The sequence below is a fragment of the Zosterops lateralis genome (genome assembly GCF_965231275.1).
Source record: "Zosterops lateralis genome assembly, chromosome: 7".
Taxonomy (NCBI): domain Eukaryota; kingdom Metazoa; phylum Chordata; class Aves; order Passeriformes; family Zosteropidae; genus Zosterops; species Zosterops lateralis.
In genome coordinates, this window is record NC_139767.1 from 2,311,624 (window position 1) to 2,325,361 (window position 13,738).

Sequence of the window (13,738 nt, forward strand, 5' to 3'; positions counted from 1 at the left end):
ATCCTGGGGAAGATGCTTAGAATTAGAAGGAAAATAAGACACTATAGATTCAGAGATCTCTTAGCAAGTTTATTAACTCACCAAAGGCTTGTCTTAGGTTTGAGACTGGGTTTAGAGAGATGGATGCTTTGATTCTGGTTTTTGTTTGGTTGGTTGGTTTGGTTTTTTATTTTTTTAATTTATGTCTTGTGAAACTTGGCAGTTTTGCAGCCCTCCCAGATGCACTTTGTGGCCAAAACAGAAACCCTTAGAGTCTGGCAGTTCAGGCATCTCTCAAACACTTTCAAGGGTTCTCTCAAACACTTTGCTGTGTTTGTGACACCGAAGGACCATGACAGGCAATGTCCTGTTGAAACTCCTGTGTCTTCCATGATCATTTGTGGCATCCTTGTGTCTGCCAGCCCAGTGGCATACTGAGGAGTGAATCAGTGGGGAGAAAAGCTGTCAGAGGCTCTGCTGGACAATTTGTCCCCATGACAAGCCAGAACAGCTCCTTGAACTGTTTTGGAGCTTGACTCATGCCAGGAGGGGACTTTTCTCTCAGCAGTTTCCCAGCTGCATTCTGGGCTCATTTGCTTTTCTTAGAGGGGTGGTTTGTGCAAGGAGAGGGCATTCATCCTTCCTCTGACACATCCCTGCTTTGGCCCCCTCCTGCTCCTGGAGAGCACAGCTGGCACAAACCCCTCCTTGAAGAGGTTAACCAAATGGATCGGATTCATGGCAGGAGGGGGCTGGTAGGAAATGCAGTGGTGTGCAGCGCCAAAGCCATGATGTGTGTGCTGCTCTTTCCATCGGGAACACTGACTCATCAAATGGAATAAAAAGCTGTTACATTTCTGTGTGATGAAAAAAATGGGCCCAAGTCTAGTCCCTCTTATGCATTTACAGTCTCTGTCCAGTGAATGCTTTCCCTGTTAGAGCTTGTGAAACCTGGCTCCCCTTGGTAGGAATTAAATTTATTTCAGCTGAAAAGAATTGAGTGTCACCTTGGATGGGCCTTCTCTTCACCCCTAGCCAGGGTCAAGCACTGGTCTTGTGACTCTCTAAATAAAATCCAGATTATTTATTTGCTGTTACTTTAATTCAGCTGAGAAGAGTTTGGCCATGTCTCCCTTGGGTTGTGCTGTCAGCTGGTTGTTGATCAGTTATCCAAGGTATGCTTGGCAGAAAATAGAGAAAGAAGCCCTTCTCATAGCCATGGTTCCCACTTCCAATTCCTGTTTCCAGCACAGAGTGTGAGACCAGCAGGAGAAGTTGATCAGATAATCAGAAGCAAGGAAGCTTTGGATAGGGTGGGAATATTCTCACTGTATCCAGCAACAGTTAAACACTGGATTTTATTGCATGATGTGTTACAAAGTGATTGGGATGTGGTGTTAAACCTTGTGCAGTCTTCTTTATAAGTAGATAAAGTTTAGGTAAAAAAACCCTTGCACCTCTAATTATTGCAACTATAGACTGAGATACACAGCTGAGTTGCAGTTGATATTACTGTGACTATTGAGCCACAGTCTCAAACTGAGATTTCTGCAAATGCATCTTTATGTTGCCTAAAATAGGAACAAATGCAATATAATTCAAATTGTGTGACAAATCTCAAACTGCCTTTGGTAGCAGCAGCATAATAAATGTAGAAGTCAAACAGATTGTCAAGTCTGAAGTTGGATCAATGATCCTGGTGGGTCCCTTGCAACTCAAGATATTCTATGATTAGGAAAGGAAAAGTATTTTGCTTTGCACTGAGGCTCAGACACAGATCAAGGAATCACTGCTGCTTGTCCACACCCTCATAGATGATAACTGTGTGAGTTATGCCTAAGCCAAAACCTGTTCCTCATTTTTTGTGCACCCCAGGCTTGGATGCTCAGCTCCTGTGATTTTGCTGCGGGGAGATGAGGGGAGGGAGTCAGTTGTTGGGAGAGTGTAACCTGCCTTCTGCCAGGTTGAATCCATTCCCCTTTGTTCTGTCACCCCAGGCCTTTGGAAATAGTCTCTCTCCTTCTTTCCTGCAGGTTCCTTCAGGTACTGTGAGGCCACAGCTGTGTGTCTAATTGAGTGTCTAATCCAGGTGCTGTAAAGAAGATGGCACTGTTGTGGCAAGACCTGTCCTCTCAAGAAATACCTTCCATGCTTTTCTTTTTTTTAGGGGGAATCCAGAGGGATATATAGGCAAGATTGCAGTTACTTGGTGACTACTGCATCTCTCTCAATGTCCTGCTTGGGCCACTAAATTCAATTTTCGTGAGCCTAAGGCATCCTAGTGAAAAAATCCTTGTTGCTTGGATTGGACTTGGCTTTCTTTAACCAGTGAGCTTTTCATGTGCTCTGGGAATGCATCCTTGCCTTTCAGTTCAGTGTTCTGGCTAGATGAAGTTATCAGTGCATGTCAATTTCTGGAGGCAGGGTGGTTTCCTGCTCACAGTGGGAACAAAGTTAAAGGCCAGGAACTCTGCTTAAATCCTTTTGTTATTAGCAGAATGTACTGTGGCCTTTGGCATCCCCTAATTCTGCTTCTCTGCAAACTGATAGATGATTATGGTGATTATGGTAATTAGGGTGTCTGTCATTTGTGGGAATGTGGAGGAGGCTGGAGAAGAATGCAGCTTTTTAAAAACTGCAAACCAATACATCTGTTGAGTACTAATGGTTTGTTAAATTTATTAAGCCCTTTGGGACTGCTGAATGAAAGACCTTATATAAATGGCACTTAATTATAGTTATTGCTAGAGAAGGGTTTGCACAAAGGCAGCCGTTATCTGGGAATCTGGGAAACAAAGGTCTGGAGCTTGCTGCCAACATCTGCTACCACTTAAAACTTACGACATGAGGCACTAATTTGGAGAGAGATTCTGCAGCCCCTGAGTGTGGTGATGCTTTGGTGAGGCTCTTCTTATCCTGAATGTGTTCTGCCTACCTTGATTCCTTGGGAAGGGACTCCACCCTGATTGTCACAGGGATCATGGGACACTCTGGTTACAAATCTGCTTTAAGCACTGTTTCCTTCCTCACAGAATTGAACAGAAACGGGCAGTGATGTTTTTTTACTCATGACCTCAGGTGTCCTCACAAACATTGGCAGGACTGAGCCGTAGAGTACCAAGCAAAGTTTTCCAAGGCAGGTAAGGAAACCTTCTATTTCTAGGAGCTCCTTCAAGCTCTTGGGTCTCAGCATGTGGAAAAATCCATTAATGTGTGATGTTTGGCTCTGGCTGCTTTGCTTCTGGAACAGTGGGAAGCTGCACCCCTCCATTTGAAGAGAAACTGGGAACCTTGCAACACCAATCTACTGTGACTCATCTACTCAGTGGCTTCAGAGGAGAGAGGAATGAAACCTTTTACTCCCCCAAGCTGATTGCCAAGGACTGCTGCCATGTCCTAGCAATTTCATGGATACTATGATGAATTCACTGACAAGCTTCTTGGAGCCTTTCTGTGCTGCAACAACAGCAGGGGGAACAGGGCAGGGCAAAGACATTAATTTAATGCTTCTATTTCTGTTCTTGTTCTGAACCAATAAACTGTGAACTGGCTTTTGACCAGCAGGTTTGCTCACAGTCATGAGGAGCAGGTAGTGGTGACTGGTGAAATTCTGTGTGTTGACTGAACTGAACTAAATTCTTCCCATAACAGCTAAAATGGATCACTGAGTCATTTTGGGAGCATATTCAGCTAAAAGCAAAGCCCATGATTCAGTAAAGTACTTCTTTCTTTATCCTATTTTTTAAATATAATCCAGGGAGCTTCCAAATCTTGTTTTGATGGCTATTTTTAACTTTTTGTATTGTCTGTGACCAGAAGCAGTAGAAAGAGGCCAGAACAGCATCTCAGATGTGTGAGCAGCCCTTCTAGGGCACACAATATCTAACCTGAGGTTTAGTTTTATGTCAGGTTGAGGAAGAGTTTGGTTTTTGGAGATCTCCCATGTCACACAGACTTCCTCATCACTAGGAGAAGCGAGGAGAGGGTTCCACCTCCATCCCCTCTCTCTCTCAACTGCCCTCAAGTTCCATCTGCTGCATTTGTGCCACTGATGGTCATAATGGTATTTTAACTCCATTTTACACATAAATACTTCATTATTCAGCAAACCCTTTTGTTAGTGGTTGGGAGGAAAGGAAAGAAAAGGTTCTTTTTCTGAGATCCTTTTTCTTTAGCAGCTCAGCTACAAATGGAGGCAAAAATAGAGAAGCAGTGAATGTGTACTTTTTCTCCTATTTGATCTTCCCTGCTCTTAGGACATTTTTGTTGCTCTTTCCACCCCACAGAGATGAATGTTTCCTTCGGCCTCTGCCCTCCCATGGGTCCATCCCCATAAAGGCCTGTGGTTGCTCAGCACACTTGCATCAATAATAATTTGGCTGAGAGCAGTGCCCTGTGCTCAGGACAGCTGGGGTTGCTCTTGCACTTGCGTTCCCAGAGTACTAGGAAGGAAGATTGCATCCATAGCAGCCCTACATGGCTCAGGAGAGAGTCGAGGATCGAATGGCAAAGATCAGTTGGTTCCCAGATAATTTCATGGTGGCAGGAGCTGTAATTTCCACTGTGGATGGTTCTGGTTTTGACCGTGAGTCCTTGGCCATCCTGCTTGCGTGCTGGACTGGGAGAGTGGAAATATTAATTTGAGGATGGAAGATTAGTCCCTTTGCCAGTGGCTCAGGAGAATGGAGAACTGGTGATTGTGTATGGATGTGAACTCTGGTTTTGCAGAGATCTTGTTTCTTTATAAAGCTGCAGATACATATTTCCTTCCAAAGGCGTGCAAGACCTTTTCACTCAGGATATGCCTATGTTTTCATGGACTTTGAGATCTGATTACATCTCAGATCATGCTCAGTAGTTCATATTCACAGTCCAAACTGTTTGGTTTCACTGCTTCATGGTCTGCTCTGCAAAGTTATTGATGCATAACGGGTTAACTCCCTTAGTTAATAAGGAAACTGATTTTTTTCTTCCTAATCCTGAAGTTTCCCCTTAGGAACAATTCAAGCTGACTCCCTCATATTTTTGTCACTGTCTTTGATACTTTCCTAACAAGGTCTTAAGTAATTATTGCTGGTCCCCAGTGGGTTAGAAACAGTAAGTCAGAACCTCAAAGACTGAGAAATAAAATCAAAATTATTTTTTCCTACATCTTCTGTTTCTAAATCTTTTAAGGCTTGTTAGTTCCTATTCCCTAGGCCTTCCTGAACTGTAGCTGCTGGTGTGCTTTTTCTCACAAAATTACTCCCAGAGCAGCATTTTGAATAAGATATTGGGTAGTCCCAGAGCTGACAGCATTGATTGTGCAGAGTGTTACTGGCTTGTTCTCTGTGCCAATTTTAAACATTTCAGTGGTGTTGGATATTGCTGAGAGTCTAACTAAAATTTTGTCTGTGCAAGAGGGAAGCGCCTGGGCTGGATTTGAGGCAGATGGATAAAAATCTAGGCTTTACATGGAGCACATGCAGCATCTTCCTTGCTAATGCATTCCCTAGCAGAGGGACCGAGGTCAGGACAAGCACCAGTGGGGTTGGAAAAGATCATTCTCAGTGTTAGCCTGAGGGCATCTACAGGTACCAGAGTCCCTGATGGCAGGGAGAGAGAAATCCTGTTCTGCTGCAGTTCAGTTTGCACTCCAGTTTTTTGGTTGTGATCTCTCAGGCACAGCTACTGCTGGACTTGCTCCTTGGGACCATGCAACATAACCATATTGGGGATTTTATTTGGAACTGGAGAGAAAACATGGTCCTAGTGCATTTTACACCCTCTTGGATCAAGGACTGGATGAATTTTCTATCTTCCCCTGCAGTAGTTCCAGGGAATGTTGTTTTGTTCCTGGTGATGCTCCATTGGAGCTGCTCTGAAGAGATGCTCTGGCTGACACGCAGCTCCAGCCTTGGAGCCTGCTCCAGAAACATTCCTGCCAAATGCCTGGCCACTGAGTCCCTGCTTCCCAGCACCAACAACTGGCTCCTTGCAAGGTAGGGAACTGCTGGAGGAGGGAAGCATTTCATGAATCACAACTCCCACGCCTTTGCAAACCCACGAATTCCCAGCCAAAATACTTCCACCCTTATTCACCCCAGATCCCACCTTTACTCCAGAATCTTTTCCATCTGTCCTGCAGGCTGCTGTGCAAAAGGGAAATGAGAGAATCCAGGGCTTCTCTGAACAGACAGAGAGCTGACTTGAAGCAATAAACGTGTGCCTGCATCCAGTGGCCCCTGTTCTCCCCTGTTCCTGCTGCCACTGCCATCACCAACATGGGGAACAGCAGGAAGAGGGTGGATTTACCAGTCCATCTGCTGTAGGAATATCTTGCAGCTGGACAAGAAACAGTCTCAATTTCTAAGTGGGTGCCTTGAGGAGCTTTCTCAGCTCTGAGAGCTTCCAGAGGGACTCTGCTCATTTTTCATGGGAACTGTATTTGATAGTAGGCCAAGGAGGCTATTTCTTCTGGGTCTTTAGCTTGTGGCAGGGATTTCCTGCAGTGTGGAGTGTTTTGAGCACCTAAAAGCACGTGCTGACTGGTGTAGGACACTCTAAAATGGTTTGGTTTGGAGGACCTGGGTGGGAGTATCAGGCAACACCCAAAGCTTTTGTGATCTTAGGATATTAGCAGTGCCTGGAAAGGAAAAAGATAACGATTTTCTAGCCAGTGTGGCATGGTGAAAGCAAACCACCCTGTCACTGGAACATTAATCATGAAGGTACAGGCATCAATTGCCCTTTCTACCATATGCTGTGGTGGTAAGAGTGGTGTTCTTCTCTTCCTGTTTCTTTTCCCATATCCATGAAAAAAGGATGGTCTCTTGCCTGTTTATCTTCCTTGATGTAATGCAAGGATATTTATCCCATACTCTTTGAGTTGGTGTTTGGATACCCAGTGAAATGGACAGGCATTAAGAGGCCAAATTCCACTAGGCTTATCTTGTCCTCAAAGAGATTCCCAGGGCTGGATCTGCTCCATAAATTAAGTATTTCAATATGAACAGAGCCCCTTGAGCTGGTTGAGGACGCTGAAGGTTGGCAGGAGTGGCTGCAGCTGGCTTATGGTTTTGCAGAGGAAATGCCAGGCAGGAGTTTGTCACTGTGTAACTGATATTCTTAGCTCCACCCTGCTCCCCGTCCTCCAGCTAAAGCTTTCCATGGAAAATTTAACTGCCATTGGCTCTGGTTGAGGCTCCAGGCTTTGAGGCAGCTTTCATTTGTGCTCTTCAGGTCTTTAAAAAAACACAGCAGGGACTAAACCCCCAGTGAGGTCACAGTCTGGGTAGTGGCTGATGGGTGAAAAGTTGGCCTTGTTCCCCAAAGTGGTGATTATTACTGTCTTTATAGTCACTTCTGGGGTGTTCAGGTTACAGAGAGGGGGTGACTCAGCTCTATCAACATCTGAGCTGCCTTACAACATTGTCTGTGTCTTCATTAACCACCAAGGACCTTGCGCAGACTGGGAATGGAGCTCAGTGCCTCCCATCAGCTGGCTGAATCTTGGCCACAGTGGAAAGCAGATTCTCCCCAGCTCAGTGATAAACCACTCTCCAGTTAGGCTGGCACTAAGGATTGGGAACATTTGTTTTGGGAAGAAATTTGGCATTAGACAACAAAGAGTCAAGATGCTTATTTTGTTCGCAACTCTGAGCTGCAGAGAATTTCAGGATGCGGTTCTGACTTTTACTTAAGCCTTTTGCTTTCCTCACAGCTTTGTCTGATGGGATAAAATTTCAGAGTTGGTTCAGCCAGAGGTAGGTCTTCAAGCATCTGCAGGTTCACACCAGGTATCTGTGTGAGAGCTAGAAATAAACCCCATGTCTCCAAAGACTTGATCTCATCAGTGCAAGGGAGTTGGAGGTGCATTTTCCTTGTGTTATATGAAAAGAAGGTTAGGCTGGAGTGTCTGCCTTGGCAGACACTGTTTTTTCTTTTCCAGGGAATGAGGGGAAGGGATTCACTCCTTCCAGTGGCACTAAGAATTGCCTTTGTGTTCAAGTCCATAAACTGCAAGAGATGAAGCTGAACATTATGTACAGATTAGAAATGTAGATTTGCCTGGGAACTAAAGATGCAGGGCCTTGGCAGCAGCCTGGAACATGCACTAAGTTCTTATGTTGGGTGTGGGATTAAAGCCTCTTCGTATGGCCATTGCAGGGAAATCATTGAGACTATCTTCCAGTGATTGTTGGAGTTTTCCTGGGAAATGGGAAATGGGTGCCATGAAGGAATGCTGCAGCATTTCTATAAACCAAACCAGTTGTTTATTAGCCTTAAAGGTCTGGTCCCCAAGCTGAATGTGCTCCACTGCTCCAGGAAAAGTCATGCACTTGGATTAGAAAGCCTGAGGCACTGTCTTGTTCTTTGGTTTTTTTATATCAGGGAGAAAGAGCGACAATTTTTCTTTTCCTCTTCACTGTGTTAGGGTGGGGAAGAGTTTTTTTAACAAGAATGAAAAAAAGATGAGCTGTAACTTTTTCTGTTTGGAATCTGAGGGGGTAAAAATCACACCTCCAGAAAAAAAAAAGAAAGAAGAATTTTATTGGACCTGTTGAGGACACAAAAATGTCTTACATTTCAGTTCAAATTCAACAGCTGAGCTTGGAAAGGAAAATTAGTAGAAGAAAGAAACATTTTTTAAAATAAAACCACTTGAAGTTCTAAATTTGGAACTTTCCCCTTGAAAAATGCTACAGCAAAACATTATGTGAAAATTGAAACTTAAAACTCATATGGAGTCACTCTTTCCTATTAATATTTTCATTTTCAACGAGGTCTCTATTTGCTCCAGTGCTCTAGTGAAATATTCCTAAATAACATATGCCCCCCAAAAAGTATCTCTTCCATGCATTCAAACCAGCTGTTGTTCAAAGAACATTTTCTGTGAAGGGAGAAGATGTGTCAATGTATATTTGCAATAGGGAGAACCTGAAGTTCAAAAGATATATTTAGTCATTCTGATCAGCTGGGTGGTGCTGGAAGATGGAGAGAGAATTTTTGAAAAGCATGGAGTGATAGAAGAAGAGGGAATGGTTTAAAACTCAAAGACAGAATGTTTAGATCAGATATTGGAAAAAGATTCTTCCCTGTGAGGGTGGTGAGGCCCTGGGATTGGTTGGCCAGAGAAGCTGTGGCTGCTCCTGGATCCCTGGAAGTGTCCAAGGCCAGATTTGACTTTGGGACTTGGAGCAGCCTGGGATAGTGGAATGTGTCCCTGCCCATGGCAGGGGGTGGAACAAGATGGGCTTTGAGGTCGCTTCCAACCCAAACCATTCTGGGATTCTGTGACACCCATGCACCCAGGGCTTCACCTGCAGTGGCTGCACAGGACATTTTGAGTCCATGCAGTTGTTTTGGTGTTGCTGTCTATCAGAAGAACAGCCATGAGGAGGATGTTTGGCACTGTGCCCTCGTGTGTGACGCTGTGGGCTGCGATTCCTGGACAGCTGCTACGTGCGCAGGGAAGAATTTGATCCTGTACAAACAGGAGAGCCACGTGCAGTTATAGGCAATTCTGTGTTCCCTTTCCCAGGGAATATATGCTGCTCAGCTGACGTACATCCCTCTTGGTTTTGCTTGCTAGCACTTTCCAGCATGACGAAGGCTGCACCAAGTATGAACTGTATTAACCATTTAGTTTTTTACCCCGGTCTGTTACTCCTATTTTATCCTTTTCTGTTCCTGTCTACTATTTTATCTAAAACAGTTGCAGTAGAAATGGGAAGGGGGCTTTTTTTTACTTGCTTTAGGTTGAGGATAGTGTAAAGCTATAAAAACACAGGCAGAGAGAAAGAGACTCTGAAAGGGAATGATGGAAATAGTGGGATTATAGTTCTTGAAGTTTTATACCAACCAGGCTGCATTCAGCTGTCTGACTTCTCCCAGCTCTTCCACTGGTCATTGAGGAACTGTGTCTATCACTGGAATTGAAAATTGTGCAGAGGCTGGATGAGCTCTTGAGTTAGGAAGCACAGTTTGCTGCCAGGAGCAGCCATTTATGTGCTGTTTCCTCATGAATTCACCTTGGATACCCTGGCTTTCTGTGTCCATCAGATGGAGCATGGCAAGGCTTTTGCTTCCACGGAGGCAGCCACATCCCTGTCACTTTTACAGGCACTTTGCAGTTCAGACCAAGTCTAATTTGCATTAGGCAGCACAGGCTGATGAGCTCAAACACATGCAAGGATAATGCCAAGCAATAACTCTTGCCATATCCCTGGACTGCACTAGAAGTCACTCTTGTTCTGTACAGAGGCAGTTCCAGTAACTAACTGGCAGTTCCTAAAGAAATATGTCACCATGAAAGATGCCATTAAACCTAGCCCATTTGTCTCCTAATGGAGACATTCCTTGTCTGACTTCCTCGTGAATCATGGGGAGAGGGAAAACTTGCTTGCCAGGCCTCCTACTCATTTTTATCCTGAGAGTATTAATCCAGGGTTCTTCTCCAGAAGCCTCCATATAACCAAGCCAAGAGAGAGAAGGAGGGACAGCAGGAGATGGTCCAAAGTCCTACAGCTTCCATCCCTGTTTGCTCCATGAGGTTTGTGCAGCAGCTTTGGAAGACCAGAGGGTTACACCACCGAACTGAGCAGTGTGTAAGATGCAGTTCATGAGTTTCAGTGCATCAAACTACTGAAAAATTGTGTGTTTAGATCAGGTATCAGGGGTAAATCCTTCCCTGGGAGGGTGCTGAGGCCGTGGCACAGGTTGCCCAGAGAAGCTCTGGCTGCCCCATGATCCCTGGAAGTGTTCCAGGCCAGGTTGTACTGGCCAGAGTTTGAATCCAGTTCTCAAGAGGGTGATACAATTTTGCAGGATTTTTCTGTGTATTAGGCTACATGCTTATAACAACACTGCCACTTTAAAGGCTGATGTCTTCCTCTCCTTTTTGCGCTCTAGAGCCTCAACCACAAGCCTTGCTTTAATTTAAATTTTAAACAGCAGACAGACACACTTGCAATGAAGAATTATGGGCTGTTGCTGCCAAGGATGCCATCAAATGGCTGAGTGAAAGGGAACATCTACAAACTAATAAAAGTTGTTATTAAGGGGATTATTAATGAAAGGCCTTCGAGCAAAATAACTCCCTCTCCCTCCAAATGCCTGAGGTTATTTTTTTGTAGCCTCTTCTTTTTTTCTCTTTTTACTAAGCTTCTTGGGAAGCTAAATACCAAAAGAAATGATTGAAGAAGCTGTCACCATCATATGGGTCATTTTTTTGGGACCTGGTTTCGCAAGAGCTCGTGTCATGTGTCTGTCCACCTCTGCAATTTTGCACATATGAATTTCACAGCCTGTTCTAATTAATACCAGGCCTAATGAGGAGCTGTGAATGGGAATTCAGTGGGAGGAGGAGGAGGGAAGCGAAAAATAATTCATTCTGTTATTACTTGGTTTTGGTTAGTTAGGGGAAAATTATTGTAGGGCTGGAAAATATGACTTGGCACTTAAGGCTTCCTGTGGCAAATGGGGTGAATAACTGGAATTCAGGGGAACTTGTGTGTTTTCCTGGGTTTTGGATCATGTAGGCAAGGGTTTGTCTGTCATGTCGTGGTAGGTGTTAAGGTGTTGCTGTACTGGACCCTGACCTGACAAGGTGACAACAGAGGTTACTTGCTTTGCTTTGCTGCTGGGAGGTCACTGGTTCCTGGCATTGTGTCCCAGGACATCCCTCCCCAGCAGCTCCAGCTCCTAATCCAAAGTAAGTAGTGCTGTTTCCTGGTGAATGTAACATCGGCAGGTTGGGAACACCTGGGCTGTGCCAGAGCAGGCTCTCCATAGGCTAGGCTGGATATATCAGTGCCTGAGGAGCAGATGTTCTCTCTCCTCTGCCACGTTTCCTTGGAAAGAGGTGGGAGGACAGCTCTCCTAAGTCACTGGATGTCTGCACCCCATGCAGTGTGGGCAGCAGGCACAGGGAGGGGATTCTCCTGCTCTGCACTGCTTTCCTGAGACCCCACCTGGAATACAGTGTCCAGTCATGGTGCCTCCAATGCATGAAGGACATGGAACTGTTGCAGCAAGTCCAGAGGAGGCCACAGAGCTGATAAGGGAATGGGAGCACCTCTTTACAGAGACAGGCTGAGGAAGTTGGGGCTGTTTAGCCTGGAGAAGGTTGATATATGGAAGAAATTCTTCCCTGTAAGGGCCTGGCACAGGTTGTCCAGAGAAGCTGTGGCTGCCCCTGGATCCCTGGACATGTCCAAGGTCAGGTTGGACACTGAGGCTTGGAGCAACCTGGGACAGTGGAAGGTGTCCTTGCATATGGCAGGGGGTGGAATGAGATGAGCTGGGATGCGATTATGCTCCCTCATAATGCTGTGCAAGGGAAGTGCATTTCTGAGCTGGATACAGGCTTTTCAGGGAAACCAGAGGTTTTCTGGGAAGCTCAGAGCAGTTTGGCAGATGTTTGTGGATGGAGGTATCCACAAGAGAAAGGCAGGGATTGATCAGTGTGGAGAAGAGGGAGGGCAAGGCCACAGTGCCTGGGATGGAGGAGGCAGGCTGTGTTCCATCTCTGGAAGGGACAAGGCTTGCTCCTGCAGCTCTGATCTGACTTGTGCCTTGAGCTCAGACAGCTGGTAGAAAATGGATGATGCAGAAGAAGCATCTTGGAATTGGAAGCAGTAAAAGGTTTGACTTCTTCCACAGCAAATGTTTCCGTGAATCAGGATGGAAAAAAACTTCAGCTGGATTAGATGTGTGCAGCTGGGAGGGGGGACTCTGCCAGTTCCTCCCTCCTTGCTGTCACTGTGAAGGAAAACTGAGAATGTCTTTAAAGAGATTTCTCCTCATGCAAGTGCATCTTTCCTGATGTTTGGGAGGCAGAGGCCTTGCTGGTGTCTGTCTTGCTTGCATCCGATGTGGATTGTTCCCAAGGGCCGCATGCCCCTTGCTCTCAGCCTTTGCAATCCAGTTAAAATCCTCTGGCCTAAGGAAATCAAGGAGCTGAGCTGCTGCTCTGCTGAATGAAGCAGCTGGACAGCTCAGTGGGAGCCTGGGAAAGGGACTAAGTGGGATTTGCTCTCTCCTCACCAGTCTCTTCCTTCCATCCCTATAACCTGTAACAATGCATAGTCATCAGCACTTCTGACTTCTGAGTGTTCTGTGACACCTGAGATGTGCAGCTCCCACAAATCCCTGGAAAATACACCTCCAAGTGTGGAGGAGTTGTCATTCACAGGAGCACAGTGTTCCCCAGTGAGCAGCCAGCAGTGACCGAATACAGAACTGAGATCCCCATCGAGTCCTGTTCAGGAGCTGCCTCACCTCAGAAGTAGAACTTTCCATGCTGTTATAACTCCTGCACCTGGAGGAGCTGGGAGGCAGCCTCAAGGCTGCTCCTAGGCAAGGAGGACAGTGTTCAAGGATTTGGATGCCACTGCAACAGAACAAGGTGGGCTTTAAGGTCCCAACCCAAACCAGTCCATGACATTATGATCTTCAGCTCATGAGGCTTTTGACTGGCACAGGGAGCAGGGGATAGGTGTACCAGGGGTTTGACACAGAGCAAGATGTGAACAGAGAGATGTGTGAGTAGTTCACATGACATGAGTAGCATTTGGGAATGGTTTCCTTGTTGCTTGCTCTTGGGAAGACTCTGTTGGCTTAGCTGAGAGATTGCTGCCTTGTGGGCTGAGTAGGAGGGGAAGATCATCCATGCAGCCTGCATCCTCTGGGCAGTGGGAAGGAGCAATACTCCCAACGAACATCTCTCCCTTTCTCTCTTAACAGTGTAAGATGATCAGGGCAGCTTTACAGTTCC